The following is a 21,460-nucleotide window of genomic DNA, read 5'->3' on the forward strand; positions in this document are numbered from 1 at the left end:
GTCCGCCGACCACAAAGCCAATGCTAAACCCTGTTATTTCATTCTCCCCATCCACCCTAAAAATGTAATGTAAATAAAGCTGATTGTGTGTGTGTGTGTGTGTGGATCTGGAATGGGGCTAGATCTCCATAGGCTCAGGGTTGAGGAAGGGAGTGGTGTCCAGGATAGGGTGACCCACTAACTTTCTCTCTCTCTCTTTCTCTCCCATAGCGGACACACCCATCGAGGAGTTTACTCCCACCCCTGCCTTCCCAGCCCTTCAATACCTGGAGTCGGTGGACGAGGGAGGAGTGGCCTGGCAGGCGGGGCTAAGGACCGGGGACTTCCTCATCGAGGTAAGTGTGTGTGTGTACATGCGTGCAGGTGTGTTCATGTATGCGCTTTTATGTGAGAGTGTGTGTGTGTCATACTACTCTTCACCTCCTTTCCTAAACAGAGTTCTTTCTTCCTGCTGCTGGAAGCAATGAGATTAGTTGTAGAGATCCTTTTTGGGATGAGTGAGAGCTGATTGGTGATATCTGTTGGCACTTGATCTTTGGTTCAAAATGATCTTAGGTCCCTCTTAATTTTACCTGGCATTTACTTAGAAAGCACACGATGGTATGATAATTATGCAAGAAAAATGTTATAATTAAATGTTGTTTCTTTAGGATGATTTACAACAAGCCCAACTTTGCAGCTTTTTGATACCAGGTGTCACCACTTGTCCTGTCGCTGCTCAATTCTTTGAGTTTTGGAGTGCTTTTGGATCAGACCAGTGAGTCCCAAACTCTGGGTCAGGATCCACCACTAAGTCAAGGGTAGTTCCTTGTCACAGCCAAGGATGTAGTGGGAAGAGCTACATCCAGGTAGTGATAGCCAGCTTAGGCTAGTATCACACAATAACAATCCGGAGACCTGAATAACTGTTTATGTGGGTACTTTTTGTGTTCTGTTTTTGTGGGATAATGGTTATGATGGTGCTGTTTGAGAATTGTTATGAACATGGTTGTGAATCCCTGTTGTGCTTGCGTGCAATACTGTATGTGTGTGTAACGAGTGCAAACAGTGCAACTGTAATCAGTGCAGTGCTGTGGTTGGCTCTTGCCAAATGGAGCAGCAAATGATGAGAGAGAACTGCATCTATCTGCAACTCTCCCTCGCTCTCGGCCTCCATCTCTGGCTTTCTCTCCTCTCTCTCCCTCACTCCTTTCTCATGAGATGTTACACACACTCTTTCCCCTCATCTCTCTATTACAGCATCTTAAATCACAGACCACCCACTGGGCAAAAACTGGTTGAATCAATGTTATTTCCACATCATTAAAAAAAAATCAACGTGAGGATGTTGTGACAATGAGGAAAACAGATTAGATTTGCAAAAAGTCATAAATGGCATTTCATTTTTTTTTTTACCTAAATCCAATGACAATTTTTTTATACCTGGTTGACCAGGGTGCCAGTGGTGAAAGTCGGCGATGAGGGCCAGGTCCAGGATGTCCAAAGCAGGGACCCAGCACTTCTCCTCCGGGCCATAACCTTCCCAGTCAAACCAGGTACTGGAAACCCTTGCCCCGAGGTTGAACCCTCAGGAGGCGTCTCACCGTGTACGCCGGATGGCCGTCGATGAGACTGGAGGTGGGGTGGGCCTGGAAACAGGAGACAAAGGACAGTGAGACAAGGCTTAATCCTGGACACATGAAAGGTGGGATGTATACGAAGGGTATGGGGCAACAGAAGACGAACAGCAGTGGGACTAAGGACTTTAGAGATGGGGAAAGGACCAATAAAATGGGGGGAAAGTTTAAGGGACTCCACCCTGGAGGGGCAGGTCCCACGTAGACAGCCATACCCTCTGTCCGAGATGATAGTTGGGAGCAAGAGTCCGGTGGTAGTCCGCTTGTCGACGAAACCTGGAGGTGGCCTTGAGAAGAGCAGACCGAGCTCTCTTCCAGGTACGCCGACAGTGGCGGACGAACATCTGGACCGAGGGTATGTTAACCTCTTCTTCTTGCTCTGGGAAGAGCGGAGGATGATATCCCATGGAACACTCGAAGGGTAAAAGCCCAGTGGCCGGGCAGGGAAAAGTGTTCCGGGCGTACTCCACCCACACAAGTTGCCGGCTCCAGGTGGTGGGGTTGGTTGAGATGAGGCACCTAAGCGCAGTCTCCAGGTTTTGATTGGCTCGCTCCATCTGGTCGTTGGACTGGGGATGAAATCCGGAGGACAGGCTGGCCGACGACCGAATGAGGGTGCAGAACTCCTTCCAGAATCTGGATGAGAATTATGGACCAAGATCAGAGGCCATGTCAACAAGGAGTCCATGGATTAAGAAGACGTGCTGCACCATGAGCTGGGCCGTCTCCTTGGCGGAAGGTAACTTGGGGAGAGAGATGAAATGGGCGACTTCAGAGAAACTATCCACTACTGTCAGGATAGTGGTGTTGCCATCACAGAGGAAGCCCAGTGACAAAATCCAGGGACATATGGGCCCAGGGGCGATGAGGAACAGGTAGTGTGCTGAAGGAGGCCAGCCGGAGCCTGCTGCAGAGTATTAATCTGAGCACACAGCATGCATGTGGTGACGAAGGCTGAGACGTCAGAAGCCATAGTGGGCCACCAGAAGCTTTGTCAGAGGAATGCCTGGGTTCGACAGGAGCCGGGATGGCAGGTGAGCTTGGAGGAATGAGCCCATGCTCGGGCCGAATCAAGGACAAACATTCGGTTACCCCCCCCCCCAATCCAGCCCCACTCTCACATTTTCCATCTGAACACTCCCTTCAGCGATGACATGTCCCAGAGAGAAGGTAGCGGAGCAGTGAATTTCACACACCTCAGCTTTCACAACTGGTTCTCTAGGAGGCGCTGAAGGACTTGTCGCACATGGAGGACGTGTTCTTGTGCAGGACGGGAGAAAACAAGGATGTCGTTGAGGTAGACAAACACAAATCTATTCAACATGTCACGGAGCACATTGTTGACCAGGGCCTGGAACACTCCGGGAGTGTTGTTGAGTCCAAACGGCATTACCAGGTACTCATAGTGTCCACTAGCTGTGTTGAAGGCCGTCTTCCACTCGTCTCCTTCACGTATTTGAACTAGGTGGTAGGCATTCCGAAGGTCCAACTTGGAAAAGATGGTGGCCCCCTGAAGACGTTCGACAGCCGAGGAGAGGACTGGTAGAGGGTAACGATCCTTCACTGTGATGTCATTGGTAGTCGATACATGGACGCAGAGTCTTGTCATTTTTTTCCCACAAAGAATAACCCTGCGCCGGAAGGGGAGGCAGATGGACGAATGCTCCCAGCAGCCAGAGAGTCCTCAATGTACTCCTCCATGGCCTTGGTCTCAGGGCCAGACAGGGAATATAGCCACCCACGAGGCAGTGTTGTGCCCGGGAGGAGATTAATAGCGCAATCGTAGGGACGATGCGGAGGGAGGGAGGGAGGTGGCGAGAGCCTTGCTGAACACCTCCAGGAGGTCCTGGGATTCCGTGGGAACAGGGGAGAAATCTGAGGTATTACCAGAGCCCCACAGGAGGACATCCCAGAACAGGCTGAGCCACCTTCAGGTAATGCAAGTGGCAGAACGGGCTCCAACCCAAGATATAATCAGTGGTTCAGTCAATAACGGGGTTGTGTCTCTGGAGCCATGAAAATCCCAAAACAACAAGAACATTGGGAGATTCAATGAGAAGAAGCTGTATGGACTCACTGTGATTGCCCAACACACACAGGCTAGTGGGCACCATGCTGACCCTGCCTATGGTGTGTCCATTCAGTGCTCTGGAGCCATAGGAATGGAGGGGGGTTGTGTGGAGATACCAAGCTCCAATACCAGAGTAGCATCCATTAAACTCTCATCAGCTCCAGAGTCAATGGGCACCCGGAGAGATTTAGACCGGTCACCCCACAGCAGGATAACATGGAAGAGAGAATGAGTAATGTGAGTTAGAAAACTCCCAGTATGACCCACCATGGTACTCTTACCTAGCTGATGAGTCTGGTCTTTTACTGGACAGACGGATTTGTAATGCCCTCTAGCACCACAATACAGGCAATTGTTGGACTTAAGCCTCTGTCGTCATTCCTGAGGTGACAATCTAGCTCTGCAGTGTTGGATAAGCACTGTAGAAAATGACTCGCTCGCTCACGATGATTCCCGAGGGGTCTCGGGTGACTTCGTATCCTGTCAGTGTCAAAGGTTAAAGGTGGCAGTTTTACTGCAGGCTGCTGGTAACATGAAATACATAGTTCACGAGGGCCGAGTCCACCAAGCTGCTTTTGGAGATGAAGGATCTCCTCCCCTCCCCTCTCTTCTCCTCTGTTAAACTGTCTGTAATGTTGAGACTCCTTGCTGTTAGAACACTGTTTATGTCTGACCTCTTGTTCCTCAAACATTGCAGTTTTTGGCAAATGATTGTGCCCTTAGCTGATGGGCTAGACTGCATCCCAAATGGAACTCTATTACCTTTATAGTGTATGAACATTTACCAGGGTCTTGAACAGGATGTGCAATATACCAAAACACTTTTTATCCCCAAAATGATTTGGCAGTTAATGCCAAAAACATATTTTTCATTGAACTTCCATTTCCTTCCAAGAGGCTGAATGTCTCTTGCCTATTCAGTCTATAAAGGCTACGGCTTAAGAACCAGTGGCTTACTAATGTTAAGTGGAGTGTATGGCCCAAAGTATGGAGTGATGTCAGTGCCAACGGAAATTGTATTTCAATTTCATAATTTAGAAGTTGTATTATGATATTGAATTTTAATTTTATATATATATATATATTTTTTTCTAATACATAAATTAAATCATTGAATTCATAAATTGAACTTGTATTTAATGATTTGAAACTAATTACAATTAATATTGCATTTCGTTTTTTACATTTCTTGAATATTCAAATTCAATATTTACATATTTTCAATTTGGTAGCTATTACATTCAATGTCTGTGAATCAAGTTTACAAACTATAATTTCAAGTTTATCAAAGTTTAAAATATTCAACTTTTCAGATGCATTCAGATTCCGTTTTCAATTTCAGTTCTCCAAATTCAGATTCAAAACCAGAGACTGGTTACTTTGGTACTTTGCCAGCCAGGAAGGGAGGAGAATAGATAGAAGCAAATGCTCTCTGTGGTAAAACAACATTTTAAGTAGAGAAATTGTAGAAATAGGCAGAGTTAATGAATTTGTGGCTGTGGTAACTACTGAAATCGCTAAAATACAAGTAAAGTATTTTGGGTACTGGTACTGGACTGTAAGTGGCTGCCACAGCAGTTTGAGGACCTTAGTTATCTACAGGGGTGCTGACAGGGCTAAGTAAGATTGTGGTGGTTATCCCAGATCAAGACTGTTAGCAGATTGCTACAGTACATAGTCATTCCTCAAATGTAGCAGCTCCCCCCTCTCACTTTCTCGCTCTCTCTTCCTCTCTAATTCTCCTACAGCAGTTCATGGAGATCTCTGGCATCCAAGACAATGAATGTGGTACATTACAGTACACGGATGTTCTCGCTGTATCTCTCTGCCTGAGTGTGTTTGACTAGAGATAGCGAGATCGGGAGGGAGACTGTTATATAACGCTCTGCTTTCCCGGGTCAGGAGAGTGCTGCGTGTGACCACTGTATGTATGCAAAGGCAGCTGCTCCCCTCAACCCCCGGGTGTGTTTGTGTGTGTGCGCGTGACAGTCAGATCTCTTCCCCACTGCTGCATATTCTGAGCACTTTACTGTCAATCTAGTGCTACACAAATACAGCAGATACAAATGCAAAGTCTCTTACCAAACCACAATTCTACCAGTGGACTGATAATGCTATCTCTTTACCCAGTTAGTTACAACAAACCAGTAAAGCTAAGTCTTCGTCATTTTAGCACATTGCTAATAAACACTTTGCTGTGTGATATTCTAGCACTGAAGAAATGCTACGATGCTAGCTATCTCAGTTCCATGCTATTATAGCAGTCAATCATGCTTTCCCAACAGCCCCCATGTCTGTGCCCAGTGATGTTGATTGGATTACAACCATTGCCCTTTACCCAATTATGCCTGAGTGTGTGGCCAATTTTCTCTCTGACAAGCAGCATTGTGATGATAGCTAAAGGGTCTGTAATATCTAGCGCTGCAACCTGTTAACTTGTAAACTGTATCCACTTAGCACTATGGATATGCAGTGTTCAGCAGACTGTTTGAGATTTAGAATGCTAGAAGAAGGCACTATAGCCCTATTCAGACGTGATTAGTTTGACTTTGGGAGGTCAGGTAATGTATTACTACATGCACGAGCACAAAACACCACATCCATAATTTTTCACCTGTCTTAATCTGCCATGTCACATGGTGGGAGAGTTTATTTGTTTATTCACATTCCCGGTAGTTTAAGCCGAAGCAAAAGGGGTCCACACAAAAACATAAAACACGACAAGTAACAAAACACTGATAGACTAGAATAGTCACACAAATTTAAAATACTATGATATACAAAAAAAATACAACTAAAGAATAACGTGTGTGTGCTGTAGATTGAGTGTGTTAGAGTGTTTGTATGTGTCATTTCACATCCCCTATTGTGCCATGAGATGTTGTTTTATAAAAAGGAAATGAGGGAATATTGCTGTTTGCATGATTAATTGAATAATAGCTCTGTATTTAATACTGTGCGTTGCCGTGAATTTGTTTGGAGACTGTGAAAAGACCACTGGTGGCATTTATTGTGGGGTATATATGGATGTCTGAGCTATATGTTATTTAATTATGCAAACAATCTGGAATTTTCCTCACAGTAATATTTCTCATAAAAACTAGAAGAGATACAGTTAATCCATCCTCAACCCTTAACCAGGAAAGACTGGCATGCAAGTTGTTGATGTTTTTTCTGTATGTGCAGGTAAGGGTATGGTGTGCTTTTTTTTGAGCCAGCTGCAGCTTTGCTAGGTCTTTCTAGGTCTTTCTTTGCTGCAATTTACTATATTACCAGACAGTAATCAAGATGGGACAAGACCAGAGCCTGAACCATTTGTACAGTTGATTTCTGTCAAAAACGCAGGACATCTTTTTATAACAGACGTACCTCTCCCCATCTTCACACCAACTTTATCAATTTGTATTTTTATTTATTAGGGATCCCCATTTGCTGCTTTCGAGGCAGCAGCTACTATTCCTGGGGTCCAAGCTCATTAAGGCACTCACATCACACATAAAACAAGATAAGACAGTACATCATATAACGTTATTGCAACACAACATGCAGTGCCTTGCAAAAGTATTCTTCCCCCTTGGAGTTTTTCCTATTTTGTTGCATTACAACCTGTAATTGAAATAGATTTGTATTTGTATTTCATGTCCTGGACATACACAAAATAGTCAAAATTGGTGAAGTGAAATTTAAAAAATAACTTTTTTTGTTGTTTTTTTAATTAGGAAAAGTGGTACATGCATAGAAATGTCCTCACTGTCAACTGCGTTTATTTTCAGCAACGTTAACGTGTAAATATTTGTATGAACATAACACGATTCAACAACTAGACATAAACTGAACAAGTCCCACAGACATGTGACTAACAGAAATGGAATAATGTGTCCCTGAGCAAATGGGTGTCAAAATTTTAAGTAACAGTCAGTATCTGTTGTGGCCACCAGCTGCATTAAGTACTGCGGTGCATCTCCTCCTCATGGACATCACCAGATTTGCCAGTTCTTTCTGTGAGATGTTAACCCACTCTTCCACCAAGGCACCTGCAAGTTCCTGGACATTTCTGGGGGGAATGGCCCTAGCCCTCACCCTCCGATCCAACAGGTCTCAATGGGATTGAGATCTGGGCTCTTCACTGGCTATGGCAGAACACTGAAATTCCTGTCTTGCAGGAAATCACACACAGAACATGCAGTATGGCTGGTGGCATTGTCATGCTGGAGGGTCATGTTAGGATGAGTCTTGAGGAAGGATACCACATGAGGGAGGAGGGTGTCTTCCCTAACGCACATCGTTGAGATTACCTGCAATGACAACAAGCTCAGTCCGATGATGCTGTGACACACTGCCCCAGTCCATGACAGATCCTCCACCTCCAAATCGATCTCGCTCCAGAGTACAGGCCTCGGTGTAACGCTCATTACTTCAACGATAAACGCAAATCCAAACATCACCCCTGGTGAGACAAAACGGCGACTCGTCAGTGAAGAGCACTTTTTGCCAGTCCTGTCTGGTCCAGCAACGGTGGGTATGTGCCCATAGGCAACATTGTTGCCGGTGATTTCTGTTGCGGACCTGCCTTACAACAGGCCTACAAGCCCTCAGTCCAGCTTCTCTCAGCCTATTGCAGACCGTCTGAACACTGATGGAGGGATTGGGCATTCCTGGTGTAACTTGGGCAGTTGTTGATGCCATCTTGTACCTGTCCCGCATGTGTGATGTTCGGATGTACCGATCATGTGCAGGTGTTGTTACACGTAGTCTGCCACTGCGAGGATGATCAGCTGTCCGTCCTGTCTCCCTCTAGCGCTGTCTTAGACGTCTCACAATACGGATATTGCAATTTATTGCCCTGGCCACATCTGCAGTTCTCATGCCTCCTTGAAGCATGCCTAAGGCACGTTCACACAGATGAGCAGGGACCCTGGGCATCTTCCTTTTGGTGTTTTTCAGATTCAGTAGAAAGGCCTCTTTAGTGTCCTAAGTTTCCATAACTGTGACCTTAACTGCCTACTTTCTGTAAGCTGTTAGTGTCTTAACGACCGTTCCACAGGTGCATGTTCATTCATTGTTTATGGTTCATTGAACAAGCATGTTTAAACCCTTTACAATGAAGATCTGCGAAGTTATTTGGATTTTTACGAATTATCTTTGCAAGACAGGGTCCTGAAAAAGTGCTGTTTCTTTTTTTGCTGAGTTTATATTCACCCCCTTTGCTATGAAGCCCCTAAATAAGATCTGGTGGAACCAATTACCTTCAGAAGTCAGATAAATACAGTTCACGTGTGTGCAATCTAAGTGTTACATGATCTGTCCCATGATCTCAGTATATATATATACACCTGTTCTGAAAGGCCCAGAGTCTGCAACACCACTAAGCAAGGGGCATTACCAAAAGTAAGCGGCACCATGAAGACCAAGGAACTCTCCAAACAGGTCGGGGACAAAGTTGTGGAGAAGTACAGATCAGGGTTGGGTTATAAAAAAATATCCTAAACTCTCAACATCCCACGGAGCACCATTAAATCCATTATTAAAAACTGGAAAGAATATGGCACCACAATAAACCTGCCAAGAGAGGGCCTCCCACCGATACTCACGAACCAGGCAATGAGGGAATTCATCAGAGAGGCAGCAAAGAGACCAAAGATAACTCTGAAGGAGTTGCAAAGCTCCACAGCCGAGATTGGAGTATCTGTCCGTAGGACCACTTTAATCCGAACAATCCACAGAGCTGGGCTTTACGGAAGAGTGGCCAGAAAAAAAGCCATTGCTTAAAGAAAAAAATAAGCAAACACGTTTGGTGTTCTCCTAAAGGCATGTGGGAGACTCCCCAAACATATGGAAGAAGGTACTCTGGTCAGCCTAAGATGTATTACCTTTTAGTTTTATGTTTGGCATTAACATAACCAGTCACAATGTTTCAATCTGATTAGGCTACTTCAAAATTCTTCTGTAGGCTACCTGCGCACGCTTGTCCACTCTAATTACAACATCCAAACATTTGATGAATGGAAAGAGACCTGTTCCAAAACACCAAAAAGTGTAATGACATTCAGAGATTGTCAAGCCAAGCCTTCAATAATGGGTGCAAGGTAGGGAGGGATGTATTTTCTGTTTGTCAAGATTGGCATACTCTACGCAAACCATGAGGTTGAAGTGCCCGGAGTCCGTATGCAGTTATGCTTTGCTTTGCTTATTGGTTGTGTGAAGCATTAGCACAGGAACCTGTTGGTGGAAAATCCGTTGCATATATTTTATATAATTATAAATATAGCATAAAAATTTTGAAAATCTGATTTCCCCCTAACTGGTCGTTGTCTGCAGCCAGCTCTGATTGTGACATGGTGAGGTTGGACCAAGGTGCAGAGAAGAGACCAGCCGAGGAATCAGTGGTTAAGGATAAACATAATACTTCACTGAGAAACAGTAGCCACATGATCACAGTACACTTGAAAAACAACAAACACCAAGTCTCAAACTCACTCAGGAAACAACCGCACACTGTAAACAATTAAAGCTTCTGCAAAGCACAACAGAAAACACACCTCTTTTAACAGGGAATTCATAATGAGTAAATTGGACACACCTGAGTGTCGTTAATGTCTCTAGGACAGTCTCTGCCGCCCTCTGGTGACAGGTGGAACCACTGCAGGGTGTCTCGGACCAACAGATGATGAACAGTGTCGGCCGGGCGACCATCAACAAGTTTAGGGGGGGCAGGTGTGGGAGGAGAGAATGGACTGGTCCTCACCATCTTGAGACGGGAGACATGGAAGAATGGATAGACACTCATAGACCTGGGAAGCTGGAGACAATAGGTGACAGGGTAGATGCGACTGAGGATCTTGAATGGTCCTATGTAGCGTGGAGCGAGCTTCTGCGAGTCCACCTTTAAGGGAAGATCACAGGTGGACAGCCACACCCGTTAACCTGGTTTTCCTAGCCGAAGAGCCCTTCAGTGCTGGTTTTCCTGGTGTTGGTGTCGGGCAGAAGAGTGGAGCATAGAGGATCGCCCTCTGATTGTCCATCATTGTTGATAGACAACAATACTTTTTTCACCTCTTCCACACACAATGCTTATCTTTCATAATTTGGTCAGTTATACTTGGATGGGTAGGGTCTGCATTTGTTGCTGGCAAGTCATGAAAGTATTTGCCAATATCAGTGGGTTTTGTGATGCCATCTGATTCACTAAATCATGTGGCTGAGTTTGTCTTTTTTACCAAAATGTAATGTAAGGTGCTCCAAATATTTTCACTATCATAGTATAGTTGCTTCTTCTTTTCATTCAGTATTGTCACATGATTTCTCAATTTTCAGTAGTTTTGCAAATCGGTTGCGCAGCCAGACTTATTTGTCATTCTTTTTGCTTCACCCCTCACAACCATACCATTTTTAAAATCCTCATCAATCCATTCATTTTCATAATGGGTACATTCTTATTACTAACTAGAATACGCAGTTCCATAAATGTGTCAGGTGCAGCATCTGGTTGCTCCTCATTACAGACCATCAAATATTATTCCCTATATTAGCCCCAGCCTTGGGGAACTTTGGTGTTCCGAGGTATGGCTACTATATTGTGATCGCTACATGGTTTTGGATACTGCTTTAAAGCAGCTTTTCTGCAGCATTAGTAAAGATGTGATCAGTACATGTGGATGATTTCTTTCCTGGGCTGTTTGTAAATACCCTGGTAGGTTGACTGATAACCTGAACCAGTTGGCAGGCACAGGTTACAGCCCAACACGGGCCAGCCCATACCAAGCCCACACCAACCCATCACAGGCTAGCCCACACCAGCCCAAGATGGGCCAGCCCACACCAGCCCGACACAGGTTAGCCTAGAATAGCCAGACACAGGCTAGCCCATATCAGCCCGACACAAGCCAGCCCACACCAAGCCCAGCACAGGATAGCCCACACCAAGCCCAGCTAGAGGTGGGCGCTCATTCTTATATTTATATTGTGGTTTGCACACAGTTCTTCTTGTGCAACCGTTACTGAGAATGTCATTCCAGTTTTAGTATTGTGGGATTCCCGTTTGTTTAAATTTTGAAAAACGCAACAGTTTCTCTTGTAAAAATATATGTATAATGGTAACAACTTCCCTAAATACCACTCTTTCTCTCTCTCTCTGTGTGTGTGTGTGTGTGTGTGTGTGTGTGTGTGTGTGTGTGTGTGTGTGTGTGTGTGTGTGTGTGTGTGTGTGTGTGTGTGTGTGTGTGTGTGTGTGTGTGTGTGTGTGTGTGTGTGTGTGTGTGTGTGTGTGTGTATATCTTAGTATCACATGTGGTCTGTGCTCTGGCATTACATGGTTTCACTCGCACACATTCTGATCTGGAACATCTGAATGGATTAGGGTCCATGGCTACTGGACCAAATTCACACCGTCATAACTGTATTGTGTTATACTGTTGTGTGTGAGTGTTAGAGCACAGATATATAAATATGTGTATTGTAAGAGTATGTGTTGTGTGTGTTGTTAGGTGAACCAAGAGAATGTGGTGAAGGTGGGCCACAGGCAGGTGGTCAACATGATCCGTCATGCAGGGAACAGCCTCATCATCAAAGTGGTAACGGTGAGCAGAAATATGGACCCTGAGGATACCGCACGTAAAAAAGGTACTACACCCCTACACCACTTCATGTTATGGTAGAAAAAGGTATGCACCATCTCAGTAGTAGCACAATGCTGTCCCAACAACCAACGCTCATGCAAAAATGATACATGTATTTTGGGTGTTGAAATGTGCCAATAAAGGCCAAATTCCAAATGTATTTTTCTCTCAGCCTCTCTCTCTCTCTTAGCCCCCCCACCGCCAAAGAGAGCTCCCACCACCGCCCTGTCTATGCGCTCCAAGTCTATGACCTCTGAACTGGAAGAACTAGGTAAGGGGCAATCTGACAGGCTCTCACAAAGGAGTCACTGAGATGAGACTCTCTAACCACGCCCTCTTTTCGATCTTTCTCTTCTGTCCCTATTGGTTTGTTATTTATCTCCCATTAGTGGAAATCAGTAAAGGTGAGGAGTGAAGCTAAACATACACTAAGTGCATCTAATATTCAACATATTCAACATGCTGATTCATTGACGTTTTATTCATCTTTTGAACCTGTGAAGCTAAGCTATAGTGTCAAGCCCATTGGTTCAAGCCTAACATGCTGTTAATTATGTTAACCATGTATTATTTTAGATTGCAATATTTTTGCTATTATTTTTCACTGGGATTTCTCACAGTGATTGTCTGCGTCACTGCATGAGAAGTGGTCGTTTGTGAAAATCCCTCCACATAATTTTTTTGTGTAACTACCATGGAAACGAGGAGCTGGCATGTTGTAAAGATGGCATTAGAGTTGCATTAATGTCTGAGTGGAAGAGAGATGGCGCCGACAGAGATGGTCGCCTCACTTCGTGTTCTTAGGAAACTATGCAGTATTTAGTTTGTGTTATTTCTTACATTGTTACCCTAGGAAATCTTAAGTATTTATATGTACATATTCTTACTCATCCCTTTACAATCGTGTGTATGAGGTAGTTGTTGTGAAATTGTTCGATTACTTGTTAGATATTACTGCACTGTCGGAACTAGAAGCACAAGCATTTCGCTACACTCGCATTAACATCTGCTAACCATGTGTATGTGACCAATAACATTTGATTTGAGTTAGAAACACAGACACGGTTGTGAATGTGTGTCTGTGTGAGAGCGTGCGTCTGCGTGTGTGATTATGACACTCCGTTTGTGAGTGTGTGTATGCACGTGTGAATGGGTGTATGTGTGTTGGGCCAAGATCTCATTCGAGGGCCCGTGTGTGGAATGGGAGCGCAGTGTGGTGGTAATGTGTTCTGACAGAGGGAACAGTCAGCGCTTCCGAGAAGGGTTGCTCTAGACCACCGGTGAGAGGAGGAGAAACTGTTGGGTAGCTAGGGACGCACTCTACGCTATAGCACCACAATTATAACTCAGCTAGGGGAAAGAGAGACAGAAAGAAGAGGAGGAGGAAAGAGAGATGGAGAGAGAAGAGATCAAATACAAGAAATAGGGAGAAAGAGAAAAACAGAGAGGGAAAATGGGAGGGAACCAGGGAGAGAGAAAAGAGAGAGAGACGACTGGGAGGAAAGACAGGGAATAGGGAGAGCAAGAGAGAGAAACAGAGGGTGAATGGGGATGAAACTTGTGGTGTTAATTTTGGCCTCTATTTTCAATGTATTTTTAGTCTTAGTCACATTTGAGTAATTTCATCCTTTGTTAGTTTTAGTTAAATTCGGGACAATTTGTGTAGTTTTAGTCATAGCCATTTTAGTCACATAATAGTCTGTGCATTTTCTTTCTATTAAAGCTGCAATATGTAACTTTTTAAGTTACCTGACCAAATTCACATAGAAATGTGAGTTATAGATCATTCATTCGCCCTGAAAGCAAGTTTAAGAAGCAGTAGATATGTCCTATGTTGGCTATTTCTATGCTTCCTGTTCTTAAGTTTAGTTTTTGCTTATTTTACTTAAAGTGTTATGCAGGTGAATGAGGACCCAAAAGCGACTTGGCGAAAACAGAGTCTTTATTCCAGTAAATGGCAAAGTAATACTCCTGGACAATTAAAGAAGAAAACAAAACATGAAAAAACTAAAATCCACTCGTAGTGACGAGGACAGACTGGAGACTCGACCATAGACTGCAGGTTGCCTCGGGAAGGCACCGACCGTAGCAGACTCAGACACCTGCTCACACGCAGCATCTGAAGGAGACAAGACACGACAGGGCGAGACAATGACACAGCACAGCGAACATCATACAAGGATCCGACAAGGACAGAAGCGGAAAACAAGGGGAGAAATAGGGACTCTAATCAGAGGACAAAATAGGAGACAGGTGTGAAAAGACTAAATGAGTGAGTTAGGAGATTGAGGAACAGCTGGGAGCAGGAACGGAACGATAGAGAAAGGAGAGAGAGGGAGGGGGAGAGAGAGGGATAGAAAAAGGGAACGAACCAAATAAGACCAGCAGGGGGAAACGAACAGAAGGGAAAGCATAATGACAAGACAATATAAGACAAAACATGACATAAAGTTTTGTACACTAGCTTCAAACAGCTGAAAATACAATATTTTTGGTTATGGAGTTTTAAATGGTTTAATGATTCTCTACACTATACCTGTTTTGTCACATAAACTGAAGTTTCTGCAACCAGGAAATGGCATACAGTGGTTACTCTTTTAAAAGTTGTGCCATACTACAGGAGACTTTGTGGGCTGCTGCAGCATTCTGTGGCACATTATCTAATTGTCACCCATTGTTTCTGTTAATGCAAGTTCGTGCTAGTTTGACCACCAGAGGGCATCTTTGAGAAGCATTTGATAGTCTTCATATTTGCATTACTAAAGAATTTAAAACTGTTTTTGTAATAACATAGCATATGGGATTGATTTTAAGAAATTTGGCTTAATTAATTTGATTAATATTATGGTGTTTTTATTCCAATAAAAATGAAAAAACGAAATCTTCTGGGTGTCCGTTAGGATGAATTGGAAAATATGGCGCTGTAAAACATGACGGTCGGGAGTAGGCTACAGCATAACAATTCTAAATTGTTTGCCTTCATTAGACAACTTTGTTCCAATGTTTCTGTAAATCAGTGATATTTATTCCCATAGTAATTCGTCATGAATCCATAACTAAATAATCAGCATTTTGAAAGAGTATTTTTATCATTATTTTATTAAAGAAAGCATAAAAGATGCTGATAAAGAAATACAGTACTGTACAGTATATGCTTTTACATTTGGATAATAAAGCATTTTGAAGATAAGCCACCTCCATTTGTTTATTAGGCAACTGTGCAGTCTGACAAGTAAACATGGGAAAGTGCCTTAATTCCTTACATAAGGGAGAGAAAGCCATGTCCAGACTTTCTTGGTGAACTCAAGTACTCATTAACTCTGTCTTTAATGCTTTTTCGGGTTGCATCAGTCATGGACAGAAACTTCCGAGACACAGTATTAATGAGGAACACCTGGAGGTTCACTGGTAAGCCACATTTGCCTTGGATCCATCCCAGTTTGTATTCTGTACCCGCTCGTGGTATCTCTTCGGGTACACATCCTTGGAATAGCAGAACAGCATATCGGTCCGGGCGGCCCTTGCTGTGCCTGGTGAGTAGTTCGTCAAGTTCTGTTGTCAGAAGAGGAATGGAAATGTCAGGGTGAACCGACGACCTGACGAACCCGCCACATATGTTGACTCTGCTTGTCGGAGGTAGAGTTCCAGAGCTCACAGGTGTACCTAATATGGATTGTGACTCCATCTCATTACTCGCCCTTTTCAACACGTCATTCTCCACCTGACTCTCCACAAATACCGCCTGGCTCTGGACCAATGCATCAGCTGTCGCCCGTATTTCTGCCCTCAGATGAATGTTTCTCTTTCTGCTGGTCTGCCTTAACTTCTTGGCGCTACCCATCCCGTTAACGGGGTCATTTCCGTCAGCAACCGCTGAATATCATAGCGCAACAGTCAAATAATATTACAAAAAAATATTAATTTCATGAAATCACAAGTAATATTGCAAAACACAGCTTAGCCTTTTGTTAATCTACCTGTCATCTCAGATTTTGAAATTATGCTTTACAGTGAAAGCAATCCAAGCATTTGTGTAAGTTTATCGATAGCATAACATAACATTATGTACACTAAGCACTAAGTAGCTAGGTCACAAAAATCAGAAAAGCAATCAAATTAATTGTTTACCTTTGATGATCTTCAGATGTTTTCACTTACGAGACTCCCAGTTATACATTAAATGTTCCTTTTGTTCCATAAAGATTATTTTTATATCCAAAATACCTCCGTTTGTTTGGCGCATTATGTTCAGAAATCCAAAGGAAAGAGCAGTCAAGATAACACAGACAAGAATTCCTAATAATATCCGTAATGTCCACAGAAACATGTCAAACATTTTTTATAATCAATCCGTAGAGTGTTTAAAAATATATATTTGTTAATATATCAACAGGGTGTGTAGGTTTTTAATAACACCGGGAGAAACAATGGTCGCTTTACTCTGTAACGCAAAACTCACATATCCACATATCCACACACATCCACTTACGCAATGTCATCTTTCACGCTCATTTTTCAAAATAAAAGCTTGAAACTGTTGACACCTTAGGGAAGCCATAGAAAAAGGAATCTGGTTGATATCCCTTTAAATGGAGGATAGGCATGCATAGGAACAGAGAGATTTTAAAATAAGAGGCACTTCCTGATTGGATTTTCCTCAGGTTTTCGCCCGCAATATCAGTTCTGTTATACTCACAGACAATATCTTTACCGTTTTGGAAACTTTAGAGTGTTTTCTATCCTAATCTGTCAATTATATGCATATTCTAGTTTCTGGGGCTGAGAATTAGGCAGTTTCAAATGGGTACGTTTTTTAAGCCAAAAACAAAAATACTGTCCCCTACACACAAGGTTAAATGACTCGATCTCGGTCTTCAAAGTTTGAATCTCATCCATGAGCAACTTCATCAGATGAGCAGAATGGTACCACCCTAAAGGGTAAATAAAAATAAATAAATAAAATACCTACAACACCTTCGGTAGGTCGCCTGTATATCTTTTTTTTTAAAAGTTGTAATTCACTCTACATGTAGGTCTCCTGATTTAAACCCAATCGAACTTATCTGACATTTTCACACCAGTAGCCGGGCTATAAAAAGTCTGTTGTCCCGCTAATAGTAAACATTTGCATGATGGGCTACACCTGCTACAGTACACTTGTGAAAAACAAGTGTTTGAAAACCTGTTTTCAAAATGCCTCCAGTTGTCCATCACTACTGTAAATAGAACACATCTTGTTTACAACTTGTTTACATTCTTTATTATAACCACAATGGTACAAATCATTTGTACAGTTGAAGTCAGAAGTTTATATACACCTTAGCCAAATTTCCCTGTCTTAGGTCAGTTATGATCACCACTTTATTTTAAGAATGAAATGTCAGAATAATAGTAGAGAGAATGATTTCTTTCAGCTTTTATTTCTTTCATCACATTCCCAGTGGGTCAGAAGTTTACATACACTCAATGTGTATTTGGTAGCATTGCCTTTAAATTGTTTAACTTGGGTCAAACGTTTTGGGCAGCCTTCCACAAGCTTCCCACAATAAGTTGAGTGAATTTTGGCCCATTCCTTTTGACAGAGCTGGTGTAACTGAGTCAGGTTTGTAGGCCTCCTCGCTTACACAGGCTTTTTCAGTTCTGCCCACAAATGTTCTATAGGATTGAGGTCAGGGCTTTGTGATGGCCACTCCAATATCTTGACTTTGTTGTCCTTAAGCCATTTTGACACAATTTTGGAAGTATTCTTGGGGTCATTGTCCATTTGGAAGACCCATTTGTGACCAAGCTTGGGATGTTGCTTCAATATAGCCATTTTAATTTTCCTGCTTCATGATGCCGTCTATTTTGTGAATTGCACCAGTCCATCCGGCAGCAAAGCAACCCCACAACATGATGCTGCCACCCCAGTGCTTCACAGATGGGGATGGTGTTATTCGGCTTGCAAGCGTCCCCCATTTCCTCCAAACATAATGATGGTCATTATGGCCAAACATTTCTATTTTTGTTTCATCAGACCAGAGTAGATTTCTCTAAAAAGTACAATATTTGTCCCCATGTGCAGTTGCAAACCCTAGTCTGGCTTTTATATGGTGATTTTGGAGCAGTGGCTTCTTCCCTGCTGAGCGGCCTTTCAGGTTATGTCGATATAGGACTCGTTTTACTGTGGATATAGATACTTTTGTACCTGTTTCCTCCAGTATCTTCACAAGGTCCTTTGCTGTTGTTCTGGGATTGATTTGCACTTTTCGCACCAAAGTACGTTCATCTCTAGGAGACAGAGCACATCTCCTTCCTGAGCGGTATGACGGCTGTCTGGTCCCATGGTGTTTATACTTGCTTACTATTGTTTGTACAGATGAACGTGGTACCTTCAGGCGTTTGGAAATTGCTCCCAAGGATGAACCAGACTTGTGGATGTCTACAATTTTTATTCTGAGGTCTTGGCTGATTTCTTTTGATTTCCCCATGATGTCAAGCAAAGAGGCAATGAGTTTGAAAGTAGGCCTTGAAATACATCCACAGGTACACCTCCAATTGACTAAAATTATGTCAATTAGCCTATCAGAAGCTTCTAGAGCCATAACATAATTTTCTGGAATTTTCCAAGCTATTTCATGGCACAGTCAACTTAGTGTATGTAAACTTCTGACCCACTGGAATTGTGATACAGTGAATTATAAGTTAAATAATCTGTATGTAAACAATTGTTGGAGAAATTACTTGTGTCATGCACGAAGTAGATGTCCCAACCGACTTGCCAATACTATAGTTCATGAACAACAAATTTGTGGAGTGGTTGAAAAACAAGTTTGATTGACTCCAACATCAGTGTATGTAAACTTCCGACTTCAATTGTACATGCAGACACAGCATCATTCAAATAATGGAGTTTGATACACCTGGTTTTGGATATGACTGACAGAAAACCTTGCTAAATAGCGATTTTCATAAATTAACTTTATGACAAAAAATATGCACAATCGTTTGACTCTACTTTAACTAACATATTCCTCTCAATTGTACATTGTTTGCTTGACTCGTTATGATGTTATAGTTACTTACATTTGCTTACACCGTAATGTTTTGTCAGCCATCTTTGCTGAAGAAAGTTGCAAGTGACAGGTGGCTCACATCAAATTCGTCATTGGAACCACTCGATATGAGTGGTCATATGTAAACCTTGGGATCCAAATTCATAATGAGTTCTCTAACTCCCCCTTTTGGTGGTCTGGAGCAATGAAGCCGTGATGCTGGGTACCTCTAAGTCCCACGGTGTAAGCTCGCAACTTTTAAAGGAGGAACCACTTTAGTGCATCTTTAAATTATTAATATTTAGGCTACCTCTAACTTCCATCATGTGCACATTCAGAAAGTGTTGTCCAACTAGATCTACTATCTACTTGTATACCTTAGCTGGCAATATTGATATTGTGGCAGATTGTAACCAATGCCAACATAATTAACCATATAGGCTAAAAAGCCTTCGCTAGAGGTTAAACCATCTACAGCTCTGATTTCTTCTCCATTATAACTGTCAAGGGTATAAATATAAGCAGTTTCCTTGAAAAGGGGAGAATTTGAGCCTTACAAAAATGCAAGAAGTATTACTGTTCTCTTAATATTCAACAAATAGCATTCATTTTTCCCTTAGGAAAAAAGCAACCGCAACTCGAATTTGCAGACCGCAGCACAAGAGCTGCAGTACAGATGGGAAAATAGAGCTTCTGACGTGATCGAAGCAAAAATAGCCTCCATGAAAGTAAGAGAGAGTGTAAAAATTGTTTCTAGTTGAGGTTAGTTACAAGTCAAGTGTCCTGGCTTCGCATCAGTTCAACAGATTGACTAATGACTGAAGTGACCGCCTGGGAGCTGTGAGGGAGAGCCTGGCAGATCAGCTCAATCAGACTGGGCAACTGAAAGATGTTAATTCTGCCAATGAGGGGATTGCATGAAATATTATGCATGCACGTTTAGGATTGGACAAAATCGTTAAAAACAAACTTCATGTCAAATTACATGTCCATTAGTCTCACATGGAATTCTCATCACATTTTCATCACTGAAATGAAAAGTAACTTATAGTTTTTTTCCAGGGCCTTTTGTCAAGAAAAATAGGTAGTTGACAAGTGTCAACAAGTGTGAAATTAACACTGTGTGCAAGGTAGAAAACAGGAGAAACACTACTGAAGGAACACAGTGGGAGGAAAGGAAGAGAGAGATTGAGATAAAGAGGAGGAGATAAATTAAGGGAGAGAGGAGAGGCTGGGGATAGAGAGAGGAGAGGAGAGGAAAGGAGAGGTGAAGAGAGAGAGAAAGGGAGATCTTGCTGAACTGAAAAGTGTCAGGCCAATGTCATTATTGTATGTTATGTCCCTGATCTCAGTTGACGCATGCATGAATTCTACAACTACTTTTACTGTTCATTGCTATTTTAATACTGTCTTTTCTTGCTGTATAGGATAGAGAATGTCAGAGTATTATCTCTCTGGCTGCTCATTACAAATTTGGTGCATGCATATACATTTTTCTAAAAGTATGTGGACACCTGCTTGTCGAACATATCATTCCAAAATCATGGGCATTAATATGGAGTTGGTCCCCCCTTTGCTGCTATAACAGCCTCAAATCTTATGGGAATGCTTTCCACTAGATGTTGGAACATTGCTGTGAGGACTTGCTTCCATTCAGCCACAAGAGTGGTCCTTCTGTAGCTCAGCTGGTAGAGCATGGCGCTTGTAATGCCAGGGTAGTGGGTTCGATCCCCGGGACCACCCATACGTAGAGTGTATGCACACATGACTGTAAGTCGCTTTGGATAAAAGCGTCTGCTAAATGGCATATATATATATAAGAGCATTGAGTGAGTGAGGTTGGGGACTGATGTTTGGCGATTAGGCCTGGCTCCCAAACTGTTGCCACGAAGTTGGAAGCACAGAATCGTGTAGAATGTAATTGTATGCTGTAGCGTTAAGATTTCCCTTCACTGGAACTAAGGGGCCTATGCCCGAACCATGAAAAACAGTCCCAGACCGTTATTCCTCCTCCACCAAACTTTACAGTTGGCACTATGCATTCTGGCATGTAGCGTTCTCTTGGCATCCACCAAACCCAGATTCGTCCGTCGGACTAACAGATGGGGAAGCATGATTTATCAC

At 42.9% G+C, this 21,460-nt stretch overlaps 1 pseudogene; it reads left to right on the forward strand.

Moving 5' to 3' along the window:
* Nucleotides 1–21,460, forward strand: part of LOC124033952 — a 243,101-nt pseudogene that overhangs the window by 180,456 nt on the left and 41,185 nt on the right.

This window comes from Oncorhynchus gorbuscha, linkage group LG04, assembly GCF_021184085.1.
Source record: "Oncorhynchus gorbuscha isolate QuinsamMale2020 ecotype Even-year linkage group LG04, OgorEven_v1.0, whole genome shotgun sequence".
NCBI classification, from domain to species: Eukaryota; Metazoa; Chordata; class Actinopteri; order Salmoniformes; family Salmonidae; genus Oncorhynchus; species Oncorhynchus gorbuscha.